Source organism: Lepidochelys kempii, chromosome 8 (assembly GCF_965140265.1).
Source record: "Lepidochelys kempii isolate rLepKem1 chromosome 8, rLepKem1.hap2, whole genome shotgun sequence".
NCBI lineage: Eukaryota > Metazoa > Chordata > Testudines > Cheloniidae > Lepidochelys > Lepidochelys kempii.
The window spans coordinates 97,603,162-97,628,369 of NC_133263.1; the positions used below are offsets into that span (position 1 = coordinate 97,603,162).

The 25,208-nt window shown below is 41.1% G+C and overlaps 2 protein-coding genes across 6 annotated transcripts in view; one reads left to right on the top strand and one right to left on the bottom strand.

Annotated features, from left to right (window-relative positions):
• The window catches only part of CC2D1B (coiled-coil and C2 domain containing 1B), a 133,763-nt gene extending 124,466 nt beyond the window's left edge, over positions 1-9,297 (top strand). For 2 of the 5 annotated variants that reach the window (XR_012160483.1, XR_012160484.1), the window contains exon 27: positions 6,469-9,282. The gene's annotated coding sequence lies outside the window, so the exon portion shown is untranslated. Of the gene's footprint in view, positions 1-6,468 lie in introns of all 5 variants that reach the window. The other 3 variants (XR_012160487.1, XR_012160481.1, XR_012160485.1) reach the window with 3 other exon arrangements.
• Positions 1-25,208, bottom strand: part of ZFYVE9 (zinc finger FYVE-type containing 9) — a 94,767-nt gene that overhangs the window by 53,533 nt on the left and 16,026 nt on the right. The window contains exon 2 of the mRNA XM_073357703.1: positions 15,130-15,234. The gene's annotated coding sequence lies outside the window, so the exon portion shown is untranslated. The remainder of the gene's footprint in view (positions 1-15,129; positions 15,235-25,208) is intronic.

Genomic DNA, 25,208 nt, shown 5'->3' on the forward strand with positions numbered 1-25,208 from the left:
CATATTCCAAACTTCCCAGATTTTTCCCACCACAATACAGTGATAAATTCAAGAGGATGAATCTTCTACTCTTAGTTATTGACAGCATTTCCATCTTAACTGATGAGCGGAGATATTTTTCAACACATCATCAGTAAATCAAACATCACACTATAATCATACACTTTTGCCAACATGGCTCATTACTGGTAGCATAACTAGGTGTTTCAAGGACCTTCTTAAATATTTCAATTTCAAGGAATACGTTAACACTGCTTTCTACCCCAGCACTTAAATGGAACTATCAAAGCTGGTAAGATAAACATTTAACCCGGTACAAGTTTCTGATGTCAAAGGTGCAAGCTTCCCCATATTGCTGCATCTATGTGGCTCCCGCAAAAGACCCTCAGAAAGGTGAGACTCACTTTCAATGGTAAGCATCAGTCTGATGGGATTTCTGTAATACTTAAATTACTACCATGTCTGCTGTAGATGTGAGAATTCCCACATTCAACACACAAGCCTGGAACAATGGAAAAGCAACACCATCTAATGAATGAGACACTCAACTGATAGTCTGAAGTTCAGGATTTTAGTCTCATTCTGCCACTGGACTAGCTATATGGCTTTGGACCAGTAATTTAATATGTCCATGTCTCTGTTTCCCTATACATAAAATACAGATAATACTTAATTACTTAGCCCCCTTCCTCCCAGAGGTATTGTATGAATAAATGTGAAATGCTCTGACACAATTGCTGAGTAGATTCTAGTGATTCCTAACAACATAAGGTAAACACCCCCATTAAAAGATAGTCTCAGGGTGGAAAGGAAAACATCTTGGGAAGGATAGCTAAACTGAGTCATTAAGGACATTTCTTCAACGGAACATAACCAGTCAAGTGACACTTTAGCTCTGGCAGCACAAGGAAGATGATCTTTTTACTAACAATGGTTGCCAGCACTGAGATGCGCTGATCTAGTTCTGAAAACATTTAAATTCCCAGCACAGACATTTTCTCTGTTACAGAGTGCATGCCATAGCATGCCTACTGTATATGGGATCTTTGATTTAACCTGTTCCTTGGAAATCATCTGAAACAAAAGGGAGAGGAAAGGTCTTATTCTCCGCAGGACTTGTTTTCAACACTGTGTGACGAGGGGAAAAACAGTCAGGGTATGTCTACACAGTCCAAGTCCAAATATGTACATCACAGTTAAACAGCTCCTCAGCCCGAGCCTTAGGGCATGGCTACACTTGAAACTTCAAAGGTACTCCACCTCCACAAGGGGATTAGCTTAGAGCACTGGGAGCACGGCTCCCAGCGCTGGGGCACTGTTTACACTGGCGCTTTACAGCGCTGTAACTTGCTGCGCTCAGGGGGGTGTTTTTTCACACCCCTGAGCAAGAAAGTTGCAGCGCTGTAAAGTGCCAGTGTAGCCATAGCCTAAGTCAAACAAAAATGATTAGGGGTCTGAAACACATGACTTATGAGGAGAGGCTGAGGGAACTAGGATTGTTTAGTCTATGGAAGAGAAGAATGAGGGGAGATTTGATAGCTGCTTTTAACTACCTGAAAGGTGGATCCAAAGAGGATGGATCTAGACTATTCTCAGTGATAGCAGATGACAGAACGAGGAGTAATGGTCTCAAGTTGCAGTGGGGGAGGTTTAGGTTGGATATTAGGAAAAACTTTTTCACTAGGAGGGTGGTGAAACACTGGAATGCGTTACCTAGGGAGGTGGTGGAATCCCCTTCCTTAGAAGTTTTTAAGGTCAGGCTTGACAAAGCCCTGGCTGGGATGATTTAGTTGGGATTGGTCCTGCTCTGGGCAGGGGGTTGGACTAGATGGCCTCCAGAGGTCCCTTCCAATTCTGTTAGTCTAGGATTCTATGATTCTAAGTCAGCTGACATGAGCCAGTCGCAGGTATTTAACCGCAGTACAGACATACACATAGGGCATGAGAGTTAGATTCTGGCTTCACGCAGAACAGCCAGCTGCAAGGTTTAGGGTCTGTCCATGCTACAGATACAACTGAATCAGGGAACTAATTACATCAGGGTTGCAATCTGAAGTGATACTTCACCTTACCCATGCACCCTACCTTGTTTACACCAGGAAAATGCATAATGTTAGAAAATGTATTGACTAACACATTTTAACTAGCACAGTGTTAAACACAATTTTTCCTTTAGTGTGGACAAAGACTGTTGTGTTTAAACATATTAGCAGGTCAACCAGCAATAATGCAAAATTAAGGATGAGAAATTGAGCATTCAAACATGAGGATATGCAGATTTAAGGTTTTTAAGCTCAACCTTAACTTTGCCTCCTTGCGTTTATACCTTAACATCTGATTACAAATTATTTATCAATATATAATACAATGGAAATGTTTTATTTTTAAGTCTCAGTGATATCTACAAAACAAATCCATTTTAAAGAAAATCAGGTAAGTACTATTGAAGTTATGAATTGTATTAGGCCCCATCACAAGCTCATGTTAAAAAAACAGGGACCAGATTCACTGATGCGATCCAAAGGGGGTAGAGAGCAGCCTGATCTCACCTGGCATGGGGAAGTCCCCAACTGGCGTAGAGTGAGTGTAGCTACACCAACTCCCAACTTGGCAATTAACTGGGATGGGAGGGAACACAGAAACGACACTACTGCATTCCAAATATTTTATACTGGCAGATGGCTCCTTTGGGGGCTACAGTCAGCAGTGTACTTTAGAGCAGCCTAAAGTATTTCAGGGCCAGCACAGAACCAACTCCAGAGTCAGGGGGACACATCTGCTCCTTTGTGTCCCCCACCTCCACCCCAACTGTGCCCAGCAAAAACCTAAATATTTGCAAGCCATAATTAACTTGGGTTAGATGGCTATTTATATAGCAGCAAAATAAACTATTCAGGGTCAGGCATTAACTCTAATTATGTTTTCTCTCCTTAGTTTCTCAATGAGAAAACTGTACTTAAAACTGACACAGAATCCAGAGAACAGTCCTCTCCAGATTATGATATAGTGAAATGTGGAGACTATACTACTGGGTGGGTTGACTCTAAAAAAATTTAAATAAAAATTCAGCAAAATCTCAATTCATGCAAAACCACTACATCAAAATGTGAAGTGGTCTTGATAGGAAATTCAAAGATAGGCTAGATCCCTGGCCTTAGCCCTCCCAAATCTGCCCAGGGGTATTGTACTGTGTCTGGTACTGGGTATAAGATCATCCACTGTTGCAAGGCATACAGCTAGATGACTAACAATATCATTTACAATCACCAGGCATACAGGCAACAAGCTGAGTGATTTACAGAATAGCACCTTTAAGTGAAGCTTTGCTTTCAAGAGTTTGAGAAAAGTTCAGCATTTTTCATTTGGTACCATATGGCTTTCTCCAAGCATCTAAAGTCTACTGTACGGATTTAGAGATTTTCTAAAATGCCAGGTTTACATAGCAGACTGGGACAGCTTGTATTCATGGGTCCCTACAGACACTTAATGCAAATCAGCGGATTATTAGGCTGCCAGGCACACCTAAGTCCATGCACTCAAAAGCCTTCATAACATTTTTCATTCAAATAAATTATTGCAGTATACAGCATTTGCATTTTTTAAATTAGCTGTTTCTCCCCTAAATACACAAAACACTAAATTAGTGCACTTTAGAAACAAAACAGCCTGCAAAGCTTTAGTGGTTCTCTTGCATCTTTTCCTCCCTCTCATTTTGATGCCTTCACTCAGAGCACCCCACCAAACTCTCGAAACACCTACCTTTACCACCAAAACACCACCTTCTTAATACTTATTCCTCCTTAAAAATAGGCTTCTTCCACAAAGCCTTCTAAAGATGATCAACCAAAATTAACTCAACTACATCAAGTTTGTTATTTTATTCAAAGTATTATACTGTACATTTCACATCTACACTGTTTGTATTTAATTTAGAATTTTGGCAAGGGCCCAATCTGGCAAACAGTTACACACCTGAGAATAGTTACTTCCTCGGCAAAGTCCCACTGAGGTCAATTAGATTCTGCCCAAAAGTACTGTGCACTCGTAGGATTGAGCAGTTTGAAAAGCATCAGACAGGATTCCTGTGCTCAGTAACAATGTGAACCACGATGCTGTTTGAAACCACTCCATTCAAATTTTTTTCTGCTTCTTAAAACATAAAAAGGGCATCCATAAAGGAATTCTCTAGCATAAATATATAAACTTTTTTGTAAGACCATTCAAGTGAACTGAACGACAAGCACTGATTTTTGTAATTAGAGATACCAACAATCATTGACCTACTGGTTTTTGAGGTGGAAGGAAGAAGACATACACAACACTGATTACATGGCTTTGAAAACATTTTTGAAGAGTGAAACATCTCTTTAAGTTTCTGTAAAGAATGCCACATGCAGAAAAAAGTTTCTGGCTTAAGAAAAAATCAAATCTGATCACTCATTCAGGTCATTTTTCAGTACAGAGTACATTTTTCGGGCTCATCTTAAGATTCCTGAAAACAGGAGTTTAGTATGCGCTCAAATATATCTGCATTGGTATAATTAAGATTTAAATTAGATTATTTTTCCCTCCCTAATCATGCCTGAGTTTTGCCCATCACATGATTTATATCGGCTGAAGTGACAGCAAAGAACAAGCTGAAGAACAAGGTCACACAACTAAAGAAAGCAATTAACTTTAAATGGCACTGTTTTTATTGATTTTAGTCTCTCTCAAATAGCAGGTGTTTTACAAATGTTACAAAACAATATCCAATACAAAATTTTACATCTTCAGCAAATGCATGGAACTGTCTATACATCAATAATAAATCAAGCCCACAAAACGACTACTCCTAACACTTTATATCCACTACCCTGAAAGTCTTACACAACACAGTACAGTTAATGTTTTAAAATAATTACTTTATAAACTTTATGGAAAAAATCTGTATATTTTAATATTTTTAATGGGAAACTGCTGATTTAAATTTGGTCCATCCTAAGACAAATAGAAATGTTTCCACATTTCCCCTCCATAAATCCAAATGCAAAGAGTTGTTTGTAAACAAATACACATTCTACTAAGAAGTCTGAAGCCCAAAATGACTTGAAGCACTAAGAACCAGCCACTGAAATTGAATATACAAAAATGAATCTGACTTCATTGATTTTCATTGTCCATGCTGAAATATACAAAGTAAACAAAGAGCATCAGAAGAGACAAGCACACTGAAACATTGTAATTATTTCACTTAATAATCCAAGGTAGTATTAGTATCAAGTATTAAAAATGTGTTTCTTTTCAACAGTTAGTTAAACTGACGCAGTCCCTTTAAATAAGCTAACTGATGCCTATCCCTAGCCGCTATTTACCAGAAAAAGTCTGCTGGAAATGCTGAAGTATAAAATCAGCAATTATTATTTATAAAACAAATGACCCATTTCTTCCCATCTCCCTTCAAGAAAAAAAAAAAAAAGAGCCAAAACCACAGCTAGTGCCCTTAATGCCCTTTTCTTGACACAGGAGGAGGCTTAGTGTTTATATAAACAATGGATGCCCATGCTTCTCTTTCCCCAATGCCCTGTCCAAATCTCCCAAAATATCGGAGCCTGCCTGGGATTGAATATTTCTCTCCTGCATGGCCAGGGATTAAGGACTGGAAGTAAAAACACACAAGGGTCTAATATAGCATGCTACAATGATCTGGCAGCTATGGTCTCCGTGGTTTAGAATTGTAGTTTAATAAAAAAAAATCTTTTCCCTTAAACTAAACCCACTTCATAAACAAACAGAAACATACACCTTTGTTGCTTGCTGACTGCCTCGCACCCAATTAATGGGAATGCGTACCAGGGTCAGAATTTAAGTGGAGTTGGTTTTTCCCCCTCATCCCCTATTTTAGAGGATAATATAACATTTAAGAAGATCATTCATAACTGTAGAGCAGTTCTGGACTGCTGATCATATGATTTCCGTGTAGTGCCCCATGGCAACAAAGACCCATACCTTTATGAATATTTATAGGATTTGAGGAAAAAGACAGGGAAGACACAACTCTCTTTAGAAAACTGAGGCCGAAACAAGACTAAGGAAGAGAAGACCCCCAACAACATTTTTAACCTAGTTGTTCCAGAAAAAGGACTCTTTGCTCAATCTTGCAAATCCTTAGTCATGTAAGCAATCCCACTGAGCTCAATGGGACTACTTACATGAGTAGTCAGTATTTGTGCAAATGAGGACTGGAAGGATAGATCCTTATGTTGCTAGATAGCACCTTATTGTTTCCTTTAGTAAATAACAGTATCCTAGCTCATATTAAACAAAGTGGATCCGGCCAATGGGGTAACTGCCGTATGTTCAGCTACATGTTTCCATTAAAATCGAAGTGAGTTATGTGACTAAGTCACTGTACTTTTTTTTTTTAATTTATTGCAGTATAACGTTTTCCCCGTCTTTGTTTACCTGGTTTTCTTTTCCACCTTATAGGCCATCCTGATATTTGAAAGAGTTGGTATAACCTGATTAAGATGATTAATAACTGCACCTTACTGCACCCTGAGATGACTTATTGAGAGCACAATTGAATTCCAAGGCAGTCTTGCCATCAATTTTGTGGACTTTCAAAAGGCATTCGATAGCGTAAACAGAGAAACAATGTGGAAAATTGTGGAACAATCTGGAATTCCAACAAAATTAATTAACATTGTGAAGGCATTCTACACCAACTCAAAATGCTGCATTAAAATGGAAAATGGATTGAGTAAGCCATTCAGCATCAAGACAGGTATAAGGCAGTGGTGCGTACTGTCTCCTTTTTTGTTTATGCTACTCATGGACCAAAACAATGCGACAGTGATACATATGGCCTAAAATGGAACAATTCAAGGCTATTTGATCTAGACTTTGCTGACGACATCGCTCTTATTAGTGAAGATGCCAATGGACTACAAAAATGTACAAACCAAGTAAAAGTAGTAATGGAGAAGACAGGTTTGAGATATAATGTAAAGTCATGTTAATGGGGACTATAGGGACAGAAATCAAAATTGAAGAAGAGAAATTGGAGGAGGTGGACAATTTTACATATCTTGGAAGTACCATCAACCAAGATGATACTAGTTCTGAGGAAATAAGAAGAAGAATCAGGAAGGCAAATGCTGCATTTGGAAGACTCAGAAACATCTGGCAACTCAAAAACATATCCCTGAAGACAAAACTGAACGTGTACAAAGCAATTGTTATCGTCATCACAACATATAGCAGTGTGACATGGCAACTTACCAAGAAAGATACACAAAAGCTGGATGCATTTCATCACAAATGTCAGAGAAGAATATTGGGAATAACATATAGAGATAGGAAGATGAATGAAGGCACCCTCTCACAAATAATCTACAAAAGAAGACATCAGTGGCTGGGACACATACGGAGAATGGAAAAATAAATCTTACCAAATACCACCGTTGAATGGAAGCCAGAAAACGCAAGAAAGAGAGGAAGACCGCCAATAACAGGGAAACGAACAGTTCTGAGTGGCATCAAGCACCTCAACATGAAATGGGAAGATTTGGAGAGAAGGACAGTTGACAGGCAAGAATGGCAAATGTGGGTAGCCCAATATGCAGCAAAGCACAGGATGGACTAAGGTCTAAGGTAAGGATTGTCACTGAATCAGTAGGGCAGGGTTTTCTGGCTCAAAGCTGGTTCTTTCAATCATTATTTTGAAGAGAGCAGAAACTTAAATGTTTTAACCAGAATAATCTTCAATAGCTCAACAGAGATGCATTTTATTTGTTGATGAAAAAGTATAATAAATCAAGACTGAACAACAAACTGAATTCAATGACCATTGCATTGAAGAAAGGACAGTTTACTGAGTCACTGAAAAGCAGAGCTGATATTCCAGAAACAGCTCAGAAAGTCCACTGTGTAAAAATATAGCAAGAATAACTAATTATAAGCAATGTATTATGAAGTAGCAAGAAATGCAGCTAAAAACACAACATTTTTACTTTTTGCATCCAGGTAGTCATCAACGTTTGTGCCTGTCAATTTCTGAACCACCAAATGCTGGGCCTCTCTTTCAGCCAACCTTATGTTTCTTTTTGTTGTCTTTCTTCCTCACTTTATGAACTGATTTAGGCTAAATTTGAATTGTGGTGCTTATGAAAGTATTATTGATTACAATGGCCAAAGCCAGGCACACTGCTTAAAGAGAGCTTTGTGAATAATCCCCCCGAATATACCTCAATTTCTGGCCAATAACACTTAATATTCCAGTCCTGGGTTTCTCCTGGCTGAAGACTGTTACATAGGTGATGGTTTTGTGATGTAGGCTGAGACCACCAAATCACTTATTTTTGACAGTGTAAAGCTAATGAAATAATGTTTTATGTCAATTAGAAAACTTCCAGTCACACCACTGGGTCATGTTTTTTTGTATAAACAAATAAAAAACCAGCATGTTTTATTTATCAACTTACCAAATGTTTGTATCATGGCATGCATTACTCAGCATCTACAAGGCTTCTCTACTCTTTAGAGCTTATGAACGCTCAGGTATAAACAAACAGTGTGGCAGACTGAAGAGATCTCCAATATTTACAGATCATATATAAATGTTCACTCTGTCATGGCACCCAAGCCCAAGTCCATCTCTATGCTATTTCAAATCTAAATCTTCCTTGAAGAAGAGAGGCTAATCTGTCTGTCTATGAAAATTGAATATTCTGAATACCATAAAGAATTGTGCAACTTGACCCAAAAATGCAACAAAACAATGAACGCTTACAACTATTTACAGATTAAGTTGCCTGCACAAAAATGTTTATATATGATGGTTTATATATGATGTTGTGACCCAGGAACCAATTAGTGCCTGGCAAGTGGCACAGAGGAGGTCCATACAGGTCACAGGAATCTCCTGAGTCTATGTGCATTTTATTTCACCTATGAATGTCATGTGAGGCCTCAAATAAAAAGGTGTCACCCCAGTCAGCAGCATCATTGTGAAATGCATGTACAGATGTCGTGTAAGGAGTTATGTATAAACACTGAAAATTATAAGGTCTGTGTCTAAGGACTGGTCACCAGCAAAAGTGAAAAACAGGTATCTTGTCACACAAGAATTAACTAGCTGGGTGTTTCTATGTGAATTACATATTGTAGAGTTCACAATAGATCTCCTGTCACCAGTCTGAACTGAATGCAAATGAAGGAGTGGGGACTTCAGAAAGAAACTAACAGGAGCAGAAAAATAGTGGGGTGAGGGAAGAGACCCAATCCAGAGGTACACATCAGAGGCTTGCTACACTAAATCTGGGGGACAGACACCCTTCCACTCTTCTCTGAAGAAGTAAAAGGACAGCAATTTTGCTTCATGAAAAAGGGGTCTCAACTGGGCTTGATTGAAAATGCTGGAGTGAAATTTGAGTGAGATAAACTTCTTTAGACAGGAAGTTAATCTGTTTGATAAATTTAGTCTCTAGAAAGCACCTTCTGTTTTTGTTTTATACGCAACCATTTTTTTCCAATAATATTCTTACTTCCTATCACTTGATTCTCTGTTTTTTGATAATAAACTTATTCTTGTTTTCATAGTAACCATACCTAAGTGCTGTGGTGTTAAGCAAAGTACTGTTCCTGAGTTGACTCTTACAAGCTGGTGCATACTATTCCTTTGGGAACAGCAGGCCTGGTAATTCAGTGATTGTTCACTAGATAAGTAGAGAGGGTCTCCCACTGACATAGCGCAGCATGGACAGCGCTTAAGTCGATGTAACTTACATCGCTCAGGGGGGCTGTCTTTTTCTCACCCCTGAGTGACTTAAGTTACACCAATTTAAGTGGTAGCGTAGACCAGCCCTGAGGGGTTGCCGTATGCCTATTGCTACCTGTACAGAAAGAGTGAGGCCTGGAACATAGTGCTTGTATTGCCAGAGACTGGTGGGTTCAGGGAGCTGATCCACAGCAGGCGTAGACAAGACTGCTTCATGCTAAAGGAAGGTAGTAGTGAGGTGCCTCACAACCCTGGGTACCTCGGGGGAGCATCACAGATGTGTATATATAAGTAATGCGCCAATTACCATATGCATAAGACAAACATACATTGACTGTCAGAAAAACAAAAAAAAACAAAAATTCTTCATACTTCCCTAGAGTCTAGAGTCAGGGGCTTGCCTGATTTCATGTGGCCTAGGGTGGCCAAATCTCAGAGGTATGTAACTGAGAATCGAGCCAAATTGTTGTTCTTCTGTTAGCTGGGGGAGCTGCAGATTTTGGATATATTCCTCTAGTAACTGATTATCAGGGTATCCTCCTCTAAATACAAGCACTGGTAGAATTTGGAGAATTGTTTGTTAACGGTTTTTTGATCAGTATCTGGCCCTGACTAGAGCAAACTGAGGGGATTTTAGCTTTTAGTGAATTCACTCTAAGTCTATGCACTAATAGTTTCCCAGACTGTCTGTTTTAGGCTATGCTTATACTATACACCACCATCAGTGGTGCGTAGTGTACATGTAGCAACACACCACAGTGAAAAGCGCACAGTGTCCACATTATAGTGTGTAGCTACACCCATCAGTGAAAGCTCTGGCAAGAGGGGAAGCAGCGGGGAAAGGCTTCAGCAGCTCCTTCCTGCTAGAGCCTTTCACTGCAAAGGAGAAAGGCTAGACAGTGGGAGGGCATGGGGAAAGGCTGAGCAACAGGGAGGCAGCAGGACACTACACCCTACAGCTGCGGGAGCTGCCAGAACCTGCCTCACACCTCTCAGAGCCTTTCCCTGCTGCTGGAGTTTTTCCCTGTGACAGGGGATTTCAGCAGCAGGCAGCTGTCAGAGTCTTTCCCTGCTGCAGAGAAAGGGTGCAAGAGTAGGGAGCTGGCACAGCCTTTCCCACTGGTGGAGTTTTTGCCTGAGGTGGGGGAGGGCTCCAGCAGTGGGGAGCTGCTGGAGCCTTTCACCACTGCTTCTCCCCCGCCAAAGCCTTTCCCTGCTGCCAGAGTCTTTTCCTGCCATAGGAAAAAGGCTTCAGCAGCAGGGCACTACATTGCTAAAAGTAGCAGTGTAGACAGGGAGGCACAGGTTGGTTGAGTAGAGAGCAGTATAGTGTATGTACTCAAGTACGTGCCCGCACCCTTCAGGCATGTCTTTACTTGCCTATGCCCCACTTCATAGTCTACACTACTATTTATACCTGTGCTAGGGAGGCTACCTGGGTAGGAACACTGCATGCTGCACAAAGAAGCATGCAGTGCAGACGCAGCCTTAGTCTATACAAAGCAAATTCAGCCTGAGCTAAGGTTAATTTATTAATATCATATCTGAGATTTGCCACCTTGAAGTGTTTATCTGAAGAGGGGGAATCAGCCTTTCCATTAAATTCACCAGCTCAGCCTGCATGTGTGTCTTTTAATGGGAGAAGTAGGATGTTATCGTGCACCTTAACTATATCTTGAAAGTGTCCCACAAGAACACTCAGGAAATTAAGGGGTTGTCATCAGTCTCAAAGAAAACTTTTATTTCATCCTCCACAAACTTTTTAAATTGTGTGTTTAGTAGTAAAGAGTTTAACTGCCATCTCCTGGTAGCCCGTAGTTTTTCATTAGATAAGAGCTGCAACGCCCCAGGGGCTGATCAGAAATCATAATTACTTTTATTTTGTTAACAACAGAGCTGACCAAGACACCCACTACCAAAAAATAACGGATCAGTGAGTGTGTGGAACACGGGGGTGAGAAAAAGGTGTAGGGTGCTGTAGCCTCCATATGTCCTTTAAACCCAATTCCTCCCTCTGGGCAACACTGGTGTGGCCAGCAGAGGATTGAGCACACTGGAGGTGTCCTTGATCTGTCCAAAAGCAGGTCTAACACTTCAGTGAAGTCCCTCGCCACAATAAAATTTTCTAGGGAGGAGTCAATCTAGAAAATAATTGATTGAAAAAGGAGGAATCATCTTTGTTGGGGCGTAGACTTTTACAAGAGTGTCTGTAAAATCAGACATATGCACTTTAACCATTAGGAGTCTTCCCTCCATGTCGAGCAGTTGATGGGATTTGTGTGTGCTGGTTTTTTGGGGGGTTTTTTTTGTTTTTTTTTTTTTTGGGGGGGGGGGGGGGGAGGGTTCTTAATAGAACTGACACTCCTCTAGACTTGGCCAAGTAATTACTAAAATGCCATCAACAATCCTGCCTTTTTTCAACTTTTCAGCCTCAGACTCAATTAGGTGGGTTTCCTGGAGGAGTATTATATTAACTTTCAATTTTAAATGAGATATAACTTTTTTTTTTTAAGAGGGTTACCAATGCCTTTTATATCCCAAGAAACATGTAAGTAGATTAGCCATAGGTACTCACAAGGGGAAGCAACCCCACATACATCTTATGCTGTGCCCATCAAGACTCAAGAGGTACAGGTAGGGTGAGAAGAATCCAAGATGAAGGGTATTTAAGGGCATTCATAAGACGTTTAGATGAAGAGAAGGGAGAAAAGATGATAGAGTAGCAAGAGGTTAAGTGCTGAGTAAGAGAATTTAGAGGAGGTAGGGCGGGTGGCTGTAAGAAAAACAAAGGTGTGCGAGAGCAACACTCTCGAGTCAGAGTGAGACAAAAAAGTCCGTTAGAGAGGGGCAGCCCAAATGAACAAATCCCTCTGACCCACACTGAATGCAAAATAAATAAATATTCCTGAGGTCCTTCCCTCAGCATTGCAAAAGGTGGTGGTGGGGGTGTGAACATGCCTGAATACGCTTTAAATAGTATTTCTGAGCTAAAATAACATAACTATGCATTGAAGGTTAGAATCCTACAAGACAGATATCTGCTTGGGGGTCCACTAGAAAAAAAGAGGGCAGGTGGGAAAGAAGAACAACCAATCCAAAACACCTCCTATAGACAAGTGGATCTAAAATCCAGTGTATGGCCCTTTGATAGCTGGCTACTTAAAGGTCAATAAGAACTGAAATACTGCTCTCATCTCTTGGTATATCACCTGACATTACCATCTGCAATTTAAACTAAATACAATACTAGTATGCTGTTCTTAAAACACTATCAGTAAGATGAGACAGCAACCCCTACCACCACCATCCTGAACCACAAAACCAGTAAAACAAAACCCCATAACAATTCAAAATGGAAGTCGGGAAAACCAGATTGATAGCTGACCAACCCCAGTTTGTTAGGCAAATCAATCACCCTGGGTGTCCCAGTGAGAGGACAGGATACAGCTACAGTCTCCTCTGGAGCCAAGCTGGTCGAGGCTCTTGCCCAGCAGGATGTGGTATGTTGATCTGAGTCTAAGTGTCCAGTGGCTTCACCTGGCTTGACATACAGGCAAGATTGGTTCCTTACTGTACTGAACAGGCTTTTTTCCAACGATGGCCTAGCTGTAGTCAGGAAAAATCATTTTATGCCCCTTCCACATCAGGTTTCCTTTTTCAAGGATGGATTCTTTCACATTGTATTTTAGGAATTTTAATATAAACACCATGGGTTTCGCATTAGTTGTGGGCTTAGGTACTAAGGGCTTGAGCAGTGGGCACTTTCTATGTCCAGATCCGCATCAGGGAGAAAGGAAAGGATCTCAAGTAGAGGCTTAGAAAAAAATTTACTGGCCTGTCCTTTTCCAATTCCAAAGGGAACACAACCACTCTCAAATTATTTCTTCTGGATTGGCTCTCCAGATGGTTGATTCTACTTTATACCTTTGGGATCACACTTAGTGGTTGGTCTGTAGTGATCTCTATGAGCCCATACGGTCTTCTAAAGTAGAGACTCTAGTTTCACCTTCCCCAATCCTGGAGGATAGCCCACCCTTGCACACTGATCTGGTGTGCTGTAGGATGAACCACCCAGAGACAAAAACTGTGGCTTTAGAACAGCGGATGTTGGTGGACTTTAGTGGGATTGAGCAGGAGCTCCAGATCTAAGCAACCATTTTTGCCTCCCGGCTCCCTGAAGATCCATATTTAACAAGAATATTTTAAAGCACTGCCTTTTTTATTCCTCTGTAACTTACATAGTAAGCTGATTTATATCATGATATTAAAATAATTTATATTAATATACTATGTGGATGACACTTTTATTCCAACTTCTCAAAAAAGTCTCAGAATGAATTTTATATGGCAGTTACCTAGTCTGGGGGGAGTGTGTTGATGAAAATGGTGACAGAACTTTACTTATGGAAAGCAACATCACCACTTTGGACTTACATAGTATTTTTGATCTTCAAAGGGCTTTATGGGCACTGACACCTTACTATACCTGTATAAGGAAGGTATGTAAATGTTGTTATCCACGTTTAACAGATGGGAAAATAAGGCAATCTGATGAGAGGTCTTGCCTAAAAACCCAATATAAAAGGACCAGCATAAGAATACAGGAATTCTTGTCTCCCCCTCCTGTGCTCAGACCATTCCTTCTCAGTGATTAATTGTGAACATATAAATTTCACTAAACTTTACCAGACAATACTAGAATGATTTACAATAGACCTTATAACAAATATAACTGGAACATTCCTGAGGTGAAAATTGCAATGTCTGTGATCAGATGAAAAAATATATATATATAAGTTGCTCTTTTATCCTGTCTGTTTCAGATTCCAGGCACTGTCATTGTTTGACAGCATGATTACAGGGGATTGCACATCAACTCAGGTAAGTAATGTGTTAGATCCAATGCTCCTGAGGACTTGCTTCAACCCCTAGCAGTGCTGGTCAAGTCTGCACTCTATTCCAGCACACAGTAGTGACCTTTTTAATTTTCTCCTGGGAAGAAGGAGGAGTCAAGCACTTCAAGCGTAATGAATAGCTTGTTAAGAGAGCTAAGCAACAGATATGTCTGTCCCTGATGATGAAATCTGCCCTCAGCACAGCCTGAGGGAGACAGATTTGGGGCTGCGAAAAAAAACAACAAACCCTTATTCTAAAATAAACAATCCCAATAAAAAGAAAAGGAAAATGCAAGTCAGAAATAATTAAATCATCTAGTTCACACAACCGAGTTTGTACCCCATATAGATTCTTAATTCATTTTAAAGTAATCTATTTCTTGTTCATAATCTACATACTATCTAATAACAGTATTAACAAAGCATAGCATTATATAATAACTGTATTAACAACAGCGCTTACTTGCTTCTTACCTTTTTATCTTATACATGTGCTAAGAAACCGATGACCCTGTGCCTATTCATGAGGACTGCTGCACGATCAGCCAGTTCTGCTGAATCAGTACGTCCTATTTGATTCTGAAAAGAAAAAATAAAAGCAGACTTTAAGATTGGTAATTCTGTCATGAACCATGTTTTCGCACTACAGGAAGTTTGTTGCAGCTAGCACAAGCACATTCAGCAAATGCTGCAAATCTCCAAATGATTTAGTTTGTATTTGCAGCTTTTAATTCAGGGATCTATGCGCTTTGTAGGGCAGCAGCAGAAATATTCTGACTGAAGAGACCAGTGGTAAAGGATATGTTGCTACCTGCTTACAATTATTTTTCTTTTAAAAAGGCCTATAGAATGAAGCACCAACTGCAGTTGTCCTTGTATCCTTGATGCCCTTGACGGTAATGCCAATTTATGGACCTACTATAAAGTTAATTACTTTATATTACATTAAGCTTTCCGAGAATGAAAGCTAGTAGATTTGATACTTAACAACTCATGACTCTCACACTCAGAATTCTTGAAACTCCACCCAATGGCTTCCTGCTGATTTCTTTACTGCCAAACAACTGCTTTTATGCCAAATTATTCCTACAATCCCAGTCTCTCTCAATTTCCTAAAGGGAACATGCCACAACATGGCATTACCCCTTAACAGTGGGGGTCATGTAACAGGACAAGCATCCCTAGAAAAAGTATTTTACTCTGCTGAATAGAACATCTTCGATAGTATCCTGTTTTCATTTTCATGTGGCTGCAGGTAGTAGTAAACACAAGCGTATGACCTATCTGTGCACACTGGGAGCACAACCAGTCGTGCATCACCAACTGCCAAGACGAGCCTCAAATAGAACAAGGACTCAATTAAACTAAACTCATATTTTAAAGTGTGTTGACATTGTTTCTAATGCATTTCAATTGCCTAACATGTAATATGTTTATTAATGCTTTGACACAGCTTGAAAAGATTCTTACAAAACTCCAGTGAAATGGAAAGAGCTTAAAAAAAATATTACTCTCCATGGACCAATACAATGTTCAGTGTTGCAGTACTATTTTCCCAGGGTTGTTTATTGTTCTCTTCAGAAATATGCCACAATAGTAATTCCAGGAAGCTAATGAATTGAACAGTTGCAAACACAACAGTGGTGTTTAAAAGGCTGGAATAAAATCACACAGCATCATACGCTGGTAGTACCATTCCTGCATGCTAACTGTACTACAGCACTTCCAGGCATATTCATGCCTCCTTAAGTTAAGGAGACAGTCAAAAACTCGTGGAAAGAGAAATGAACTTCTATTCTGTGTTATCACTTGATATGTAAATTGGCAATAATACACATACGGAAGTGAGGGTGTGGGCGAATTCCATGAGCATGAAAGGTTCTCTGCAGACAGATGAGGTACAGATATCAGTGCAAGCTTCCCCACTACACTACCATGGCCCCTCCCTGACCTGAAGGGATCACCCTGTAGATGGCGAAAGGATAGTTCAGCCTCCATGGCCCAGTCAATTCTTGGTCTCTCTGCTGAGATTTTGAAAAGTGGGACCCACTTAATAACAATTCTGTTCATGCTATGTGTCAACCAAACCCTGGTCACCAAATGCATTTCACATGGGCCACCAAACTACTATCTGATAGCAACAGATTTTGATCACTACCAATCAGAACTGGATTAGAACCAACAACCTATAAGTGAAAAAATATATATATTCTGTTACCAATCCCCTGAAGCAAACAAGTCTCCCACAGAGGAAATATTTGGGGCATGCAGGGCAATAGCTATAAGAATAAAATGTGAAAACAGTAAAACTAATCTACTTTCTTTGGTCCCTTTTCCTGTGTACCAAATTTAACTTTTTCCTAATTGTTCAACCTGGAGAAGGAAACACAACCAAAGGATTGCCACCAGCCTTCAAAGAAAATTCTTAGAATATTACCCTGGAGTCCAAAATGCTCCTTTGTTTACACCACACACACTGGAACATCCACAAAGGTCAACCCAAAAATCAGTGCACATTTACAAATATAAATGCAATTTATTTATATAGAGAGAGCCATTTCAGAAAACAGATAAAAATGTAGGGTTTTTTTCTGCTTTTATTTTTTAAAAGAGAAAAAATGAGGATAATAAAAAAGGATCTCTTCTAATAGAGAGAGTTAAAGGGGAAACAGATTAAAATAAAATCACAGATAATATTCACTAGCTTTAATGGTCAATGCTCTTAAGTTCTGCACGAATATCAACCTCTGCTTAGAAGGGACACCATCAGCTGCAAGGAGTGGGAGAATAATACTTCCATCTCAGAATGGTGTGCCTAGTAAAACCCAAGATCACTATAACTGAAAAAGAAGGAAAAAACCTCAAAGTTCCAGTTTGTTTACTTTGAGCATTTTAAGGCACGTTCACTGATTTGCTAATGACCGGATGCATTTTGTCTCCTGCACTACTACGATAGGAGTCTGTGACAATAAGCACCCCTGTATTCACACCCTATCCACAATTGTAATAATCTTTGTACAAAATATGCCTTGTGAGATATCATTTGAAAACTAACTCCTCACTGGTCAATAACATCATGGTGAAATGTATGTAGCAACATTATATGTAAAGTTATGAAATACCCCTTTATGATGTTATTAGCACATGTTCAAAACCACACACCCTGCCTAGGCAAAAGTTGTTGAACAGGTCTATCCTAAACAAAGGAATGTATGTTTTACCTCAATTTATATATAAGTAGTAAACAGGGGCCTCGAGACAGCAGGGGGAGTAGATGAAAGGAGACTCAGGCCTTTTCTACACTACAGAGTTTTGACATGCCGACAATCAGAAAGTGCTATAGCAACATTGCTACTGCATGTTCACACTATGCTCCCTCTGTCAGCAGAGTGTGTCCACAGTTGGTACTCTAGCATCAACAGTAAGAGCAGTGCACTGTTGGTAGCTATCCCACTATACTACTTGCCACCTTCTGCCACTAGGACTTGTGGGAAGGCGGAGTGGATCACAGCACATCATGGGTGTGGGCTCAATGTCCCATGATGTACTGTTTTCCACCCCAGCATTCTATGGGCTCCCGACAGCATTTTACAGCATTTTTCAATGACCCCAATATACTGTGTGCCCGCCATCTCCGTCTGAAAGGATGGATCCTGCACTGCTCTCTAATGTTGTGGTCACTTTTCTTAACATATCACAGATGGTAATACAGTTAATCATGAGGTACCTATCTAAAGAGGAATCAGAGGTGCTGGACCCGCTATGTGCCATGGAAAGAAACAACACCGGATTACTTTTGGCATTCACAGAGCAGCTGCACATGGTGGACTGTCGATTTTGGGCACGGGAAACAAGCACTAAGTGGTGGGATCACATCGTTATGGAGGTCTGGGATGATAAGCAGTGGCTGCAGAACTTTCAGATGCGGAAAGCCACCTTCCTGGAACTGTGTGCAGAGCTCGCCCCAGCACTGCTTCGCGAAGACACCAAAATGAGAGCTGCCCTCTCGGTGGAGAAGAATATGGCAATCACAGTTTGGAAACTGGTGACTCCAGAATGCTACTGCTTGGTCGCAAATCAGTTCGGAGTTGGGAAGTCCACCCTTGGGGCTGCGTTAATGCAAGTGTGCTGGGCCATTAATTTCATGCTGCTACGAAGACCATGACTCTTGGCAATGTGTGTAAAATATGCTAGCTTTGCGGAAGTGGGATTCCCTAACTGCAGCAGGGCAATAAATGGCACGTATATGCCAATTTTGGCACCAGACCATCTTGCAACGGAGTACATCAATAGAAAGGGGTACTTCTCTATGGTATTACAGGTGCTTGTGTATCACCACGAATATTTCACTGACATCAACACAGGGTGGTCAGGGAAGAGGAATGACGCACGCATCTTCAGGAACACCGATCTGTACAGAAAGCTGCAAGCAGGGACTTTCTTTCCAAACCAGAAGATTCCAGTGGGGGATGTGGAAATGTCCATAGTGATCCTTGGAGACCCAACCTGCCCCTTATTCCCAAGGCTTATGAAGCCTTACACCAGAAAGCTTGACAGCAATAAGGAGCGCTTCATCAGGCTCAGCAGGTGCAAAATCACCGCAGAATGTACGCTTGGCAGATTAAAGGGTCGCTGGCGCTGTCTTTTTGGCAGGTTAGACCTCAATGAGAAAAATATTCCCATGATCATAGCAGCCTGCTGTGCTCTACCATTTGTGAAGTCAAGGGGGAAAAGCGACCGCAGAGACAGAGCGTTGAGGTGGATCGCCCGGCTGCTGATTTTGAGCAGCCAGACCCCCCGGCTATTAGAGGGGCTCAATGTGGGGCTATTCAAATCAGGGATGCTTTGAAGCAGCATCTTGATAATGAGCCCCAGTAATGTGTCTTTCTGTAATTAATTGAACCAGGCATTGTTTACTTGCCACCTTAAATGACCCCTGTAATGATTCCTGCCTGAGCATTCACTATAGTCTGCAATTGTGGCGATTGCCACTGTGATTGGATTTCTGTTGCAACCACCCTGTGCAGGTCACAAATGAAGAATCACTGTCTTTGTAAGACTCAATTTTTATTAAACAACAATACACAGATTAACATTTCTTACAGGGGACATGACAGTGAGCAACAATCACTGAAGTGAGGATCTCAGAGCTGCGTGTAAGTCTAGCTGTCTTTATGGAAAATGTCCCGGGGTGGAGTGCAAGGGGTACTGACACAGACTGGAAATGTGAGAGGAATGTGGGAGGGCAAGGAATGCAGCTCTGCATGGACTGCAGTGAGAGTCGAGCACGTGTGTGTTCCACCTGCAGCGCAATCAGGGACCTCAGCATCTCTGTTTGGTCCTCCATGAGCTTTATTATCCACTCCTGACCCTGTCTCCTCTCCTGGCTATCCCTTTGTAGTTTCTTGTCTCTCTCCACACTTTGTGCTTGCTATCAACCTGATTTGACAATTGTAGCAATTCCCGAAACATGTCCTCCTTACTCCTCCTTGTTCACCTCCTTATCTGATGGAGGCACTCCAATGGTGTGTAGGAGCTGGCCCTCAAGGGCACATCTGCAGAAACAAAAGAAACAATACACACAGTCAGTATCACATGTGCACTCTCGGTCTTGAATCATAAAAGTTACATACACCTCTTTCTCACCTTCTGTTGGCAAGCATGCAGCATGGCGAGAGCACTAAACATGGTGAGTTTGGCCAGGGGTGGGAATGTGCAAGATGAGACAGGGTCTGGGTGGTTTCAGAAGGGGATCAGTACAAGCACATGGGGACACTATTCTTAATACTGGCACCATTTTCCACCGGTGGGGGCGATCGAAGCTGAACTCACACTACTGAAGGTAACCGAAGACGCAAGGGTGCATCTCCTGCATGCATGTGGCTTAAGACCTGCTTCGTATGCTGCTCGCCTGTGTGCTGCTTTTGTTCCTTCAGAAATAACTGCTGATTGGCGCAACAGTTTCCTACAATGGGGGAAGAAACAAAGCAGCTGTGCCAAGAGCCTTCGGCAGAGGATTGCAGAGTATTTGCAGGAAAGTTTCCTAGAGATCTCTATGGAGGCTTCCCGGGAGATCTCGGTGTGCATTAACAAACTTTTCCGCAGGGCCCCCATTGCGTAGCTGCACAGGGGAAGGCAAAGCAGATGCAAACAGTACCTAGTGTTGTTAAATTCAATCCCTTCTCTCACACGCACCATGTAACAAAATAAAGGACACCTTTACCTGATGTAATCGTGCATTATCAAAGAAAAAAAGAGTACTTACCGGGGGTCCCCTCTCTGCTTCAGGCACACCTGACCTGGACTGCTGGAACTGGCTAGCCCCTCTGGAATCAAAAAGAGGTCCCGGCTTGCCATGGCACCAAACAAGCCTATTGCCTATCTCACATCCTCCTCCAACTCGACCTCCTCATCCACCACTTCGTCCTCAGGGTTGACTCTGCTGGCCGCAGCCTCCAGTCCCCATGAAGTATCCACGGAGCTCTTGTGGGTGGAGGTGAGGTCGCCACAGAGGATGGTGTGCACTTCCTTGTAAAAGCAGCATGTTTTCGGCGCCACACCAGAGTGACGGTTGGCCTCCCTTGCCTTCTGGTACACCTGCCTCAGCTCCTTTATCTTAGCTCAGCACTGCTGCGTTTCCCCTTTGTGCCCCTTCTCATCCATGCCACAAGCAATCTGCTTGTAGATGTCAAAGTTCCTATGGCTGAATCGGAGCTGCGACTGCACAGCCTCCTGTCCCCACAGATCCAGCAAGTCCATTGTACTCCACTTGGGAGACTGTTTGCTCTGGAAAGCCGGCACAGTCAACTGGGAAGATGCAATGTGAGCTGTTCACACCAAGCAGACAGGAAGTGGAGTTAAAAAATTCCCAGGGCTTTAAAGGGAGAGGGGTCCATGTCTGCGTACCTGCCTGCAGGGTAGAAACTCCTTACGAGAGCGGTCATGATGGGCATTGTGGGACACTTGGGGCGACATAAGCAAGTGCAGTGTCTACACTGACACAGTGTCACTCTAACTTCGTTGCAAAAAGCTCCATACCACTCATCAAGGTGGTTTTATTATGTCAACGTACCAGGAGAGTTAAATCAGCAGGAGGAGCATAGTAGTGTGTACACATCTGCTGTTTTGTTGACGAATCCTGACTTGTCGACAAAACCGCATAGTATACACAAGGCCTAAGTCCCTTTCATGCTGTTCTGACAGCGTAAAGATGTCTTAAAATGGACATGAATTACATGTGCATCCACTTCAAGGCACCTGTATACTGCTAGATCAGTATAAAGTGGTGTTAGTATAAATAAGAATCAGGACCCAAAAAACCATACGTAGGCTTGGAAGGATTCAATTTTTAATCAGTACATGTCAATTTCACCATACACACACAGATCAATGAAAAAATATTTCCATTGATAATTATCGAAATTTACAGATAGGCAAAGAAAGAAAAATGCTGCTTGGGAACTAACTGTTTGAATTAAGGATATCTAGTTTGTATATTTTGACATGTGATGTTGACAGTTTGTATTTTAATGGTTACAAACCTTTACCTTTTTGAACTTCAGCATCTACTTCATTAAATAATTGTCTTACCCACACAATTTCCCATAACTGTGAAATTTTAAATTGACAAAAATTGGAAAAAAAATTGCTTGCAGCCATTAATTGCACACAACTGTGAAAATTTAAACCAATAAAAATATTTTTAAATGTTTAAAATAATAAATATTTGTTGAAATCATAAAAAAAATTTTAAAAAAATTCTGCCAGACTTTCCATACTTTGTAATTCTGGTGTCTTAATTTCCTTCTCTCCTCATTCTGGAACCACTGGTTGAAAATACCAGAGAGACTAACCAACATGAAATGCACGGTTTATCAACGATCAGTGATTAAAACACTTAAAGCTTTATCAGTTACATGAGTCACAGATGTTATAATAAAAATGGATGGTTTTGCTTAATAGGGACTGTGACCAAGTTCCTCCTCTGCCTCGGTGGGTCCTGTGCTTATTGGCGGATTTGCTCGCCTCAGAGGTTCACGGCAGCCCTCAGTTTGGCCACTTTCATGGCTCAAATCTGCCGTTCACTCAGTTAGCCTCATCACTGGCCAGCATGGGGAAAAGAAAGAAGAACAATCCCCGCAGTCTTTGCTGATCCACCTAGTGGATCGGGGAACAGGCCAGAGACCTTCCCCTCTGGTGGAACCCACAGTCCAGGTCAACTCCTCCAGTAACAAGTAGGGAGTTGGGGGGATGGGGGGAACACGGGCCTGCCCTCTACTCCGGGTTCCAGCTCAGGGCCCTGTGGATTGCAGTTGTCTACAGTGGCTCCTGTAACAGCTGCGTGACAGCTACAACTCCCTGGGCTACTTCCCCATGGCCTCCTCCCAACACTTTCTTTATTCTCACCACAGGAGAGATGATGTCTTCCTCCTGATATCTGGTAATGCTCGTACTTCTCAGTCTTCTAGTAGTACGCCTTCTCACTCTCAGCTTCTTGCTCCCAGCTCCTCACACACACACCACAAACTGAAGTGAGCTCCTTTTTTAAAAACCCTGGTGCCCTGCTTAGCCTGCCTGTCTTAATTGATTCTGGCTGCTTCTTTATCCAATCACAGAATATCAGAGTTGGAAGGGACCTCAGGAGATCATCTAGTCCAACCCCCTGCTCAAAGCAGGACTAATCCCCAATTATTTTTGCTCCAGATCCCTAAATTGGCTGCAGGTGTTCTAATCAGCCTGTCTGCCTTAATTGTTTCCAGAAAGTTCCTGATTGTTCTGGAACCTTCCCTGTTACCTTACCCAGGGAAAAGGGACCTACTTAACCTGGGGCTAATATATCTGCCTTCTAGCACTCTCTTGTAGCCATCTGGCCTGACCCTGTCACAGGACATAATTAGAAATGTTAAAATTAAACAATACTATAACCAGGGTAATGAATTTCAGGCCAGACATTTCAAATAAATGATATCAATTATGCCAATCACTTGAACGGTTCACCTGAATGATAATTATAAACACTTAGTGAGAGTTGGTTTGATCTGTGGTACCAGCATTCAGATAACTGATGGCCAAGAAGGCTAATAATTGGAATCAGAGTGTTTTACCTTTAGGTCACCAGTTCAAGGTTGCTAAAGACAAGGAGTTACTACTTCATTATGGTTCTTTGGTAGCCTATGAACTAGATGTCTTAGCCCCATTTCAAGTGGACATGTGCCTATATTACCAAAAAATCCAAAACTGTCAGCCTCAGTGGAAAGGCAAATTAATGAATGGAGTCTCCCTCTATATTTGGTTTCCCCAATCCAGCCTTGATATAACTGCGTGGTGAAACTTGTATTGATGGTACACAGGCTCTACCTATGCTCTGTGGATAAATAGAAGACTTCAGTTTTCAATGCTGTCAGTCTGTTGTCTTTCATGAGTAAAATTCACAATCAGAGAGTTATTAATCCGTTGCAGAGATAAAGAACAGGGCTGTTGCTATCTAGTGTATGCCAAACAAAAGTAACGGCAGGTTTAACAAAATGTCTTAGACATGTGACAGCAGTAATAGCTGCACCATACGCATTAAAATCTCTGCTGTGGCGAGGGACTTTAAACTACATCCTGAACATGGATTGGCATTTTAAAAATATTTTTATTGTCATTGAAAACCGGTAATCATGCGATTAGACAGAAAGGAAAAGGAATACTTTTAAAATTCTATCTATTACACAAACCTCTCCCTCTCCCCACACACATACACACACACACTCCCAAACAAAACCAACACTGGCACTTATTAAAGTAAGAGAAAAAAAATACTTAGCCTAAAAAAAACCATCAGGTAAAATATTAGTATTGCAGTATTAGTGTAGAAACCTCCAAAAGCACCTACCATCGCTCTGTATTTTAAGAAGAAATTAGTGTGTATGTTCTGGATGTAAAAAATTTTCTGTAAAATCATTGGAACCACATACCTCTATACTAGACATAACAGCCTTAGCATACAACTGAGACACTAAAAACACCCTCACATCATCAAAATACAATTATTTTTTAACCTTTATATTTCAAAACCCCCAACAATTTTTTAACCTTTTCCAGTCTTAATCTGTTGGAAAACAATGTAGAAAATTGGGATAGCAATGTTGTGTGTTGATCTGGAAGTGCCTGAGGGAAAAAAAAGTCTATGATCCCTTTCATCTGTCAAACTTTATCAGATATTCCCCCCCGTCCACAGATTAGGCTGGAGTCAATATCAGAAGAGTTGAGCCCATGGTTTCATCTTTTATTTGGGTTATGAAATACTTTATTAAGAGCAGTAAGTAGGGGATTAAATTCAGTTAATTTAAAAGAGATGAAAACTTTTCTAATGGTTCCTCCCCATCAACAGCATCAGAAATACCAAGTATCCTTGGATTTTTCATCTTCTAAAATTTTCCATTGCTCCTGCTACTCAATGTGGAGTAACCCAAGATTAGATAGTTGTGTTTCAGGTTTTCCACTGACCATGTGCAGTAGCCATTGTAACTTGTATTCTTTCTTCTCTTTGCCTATAAAAGATTAGCCAA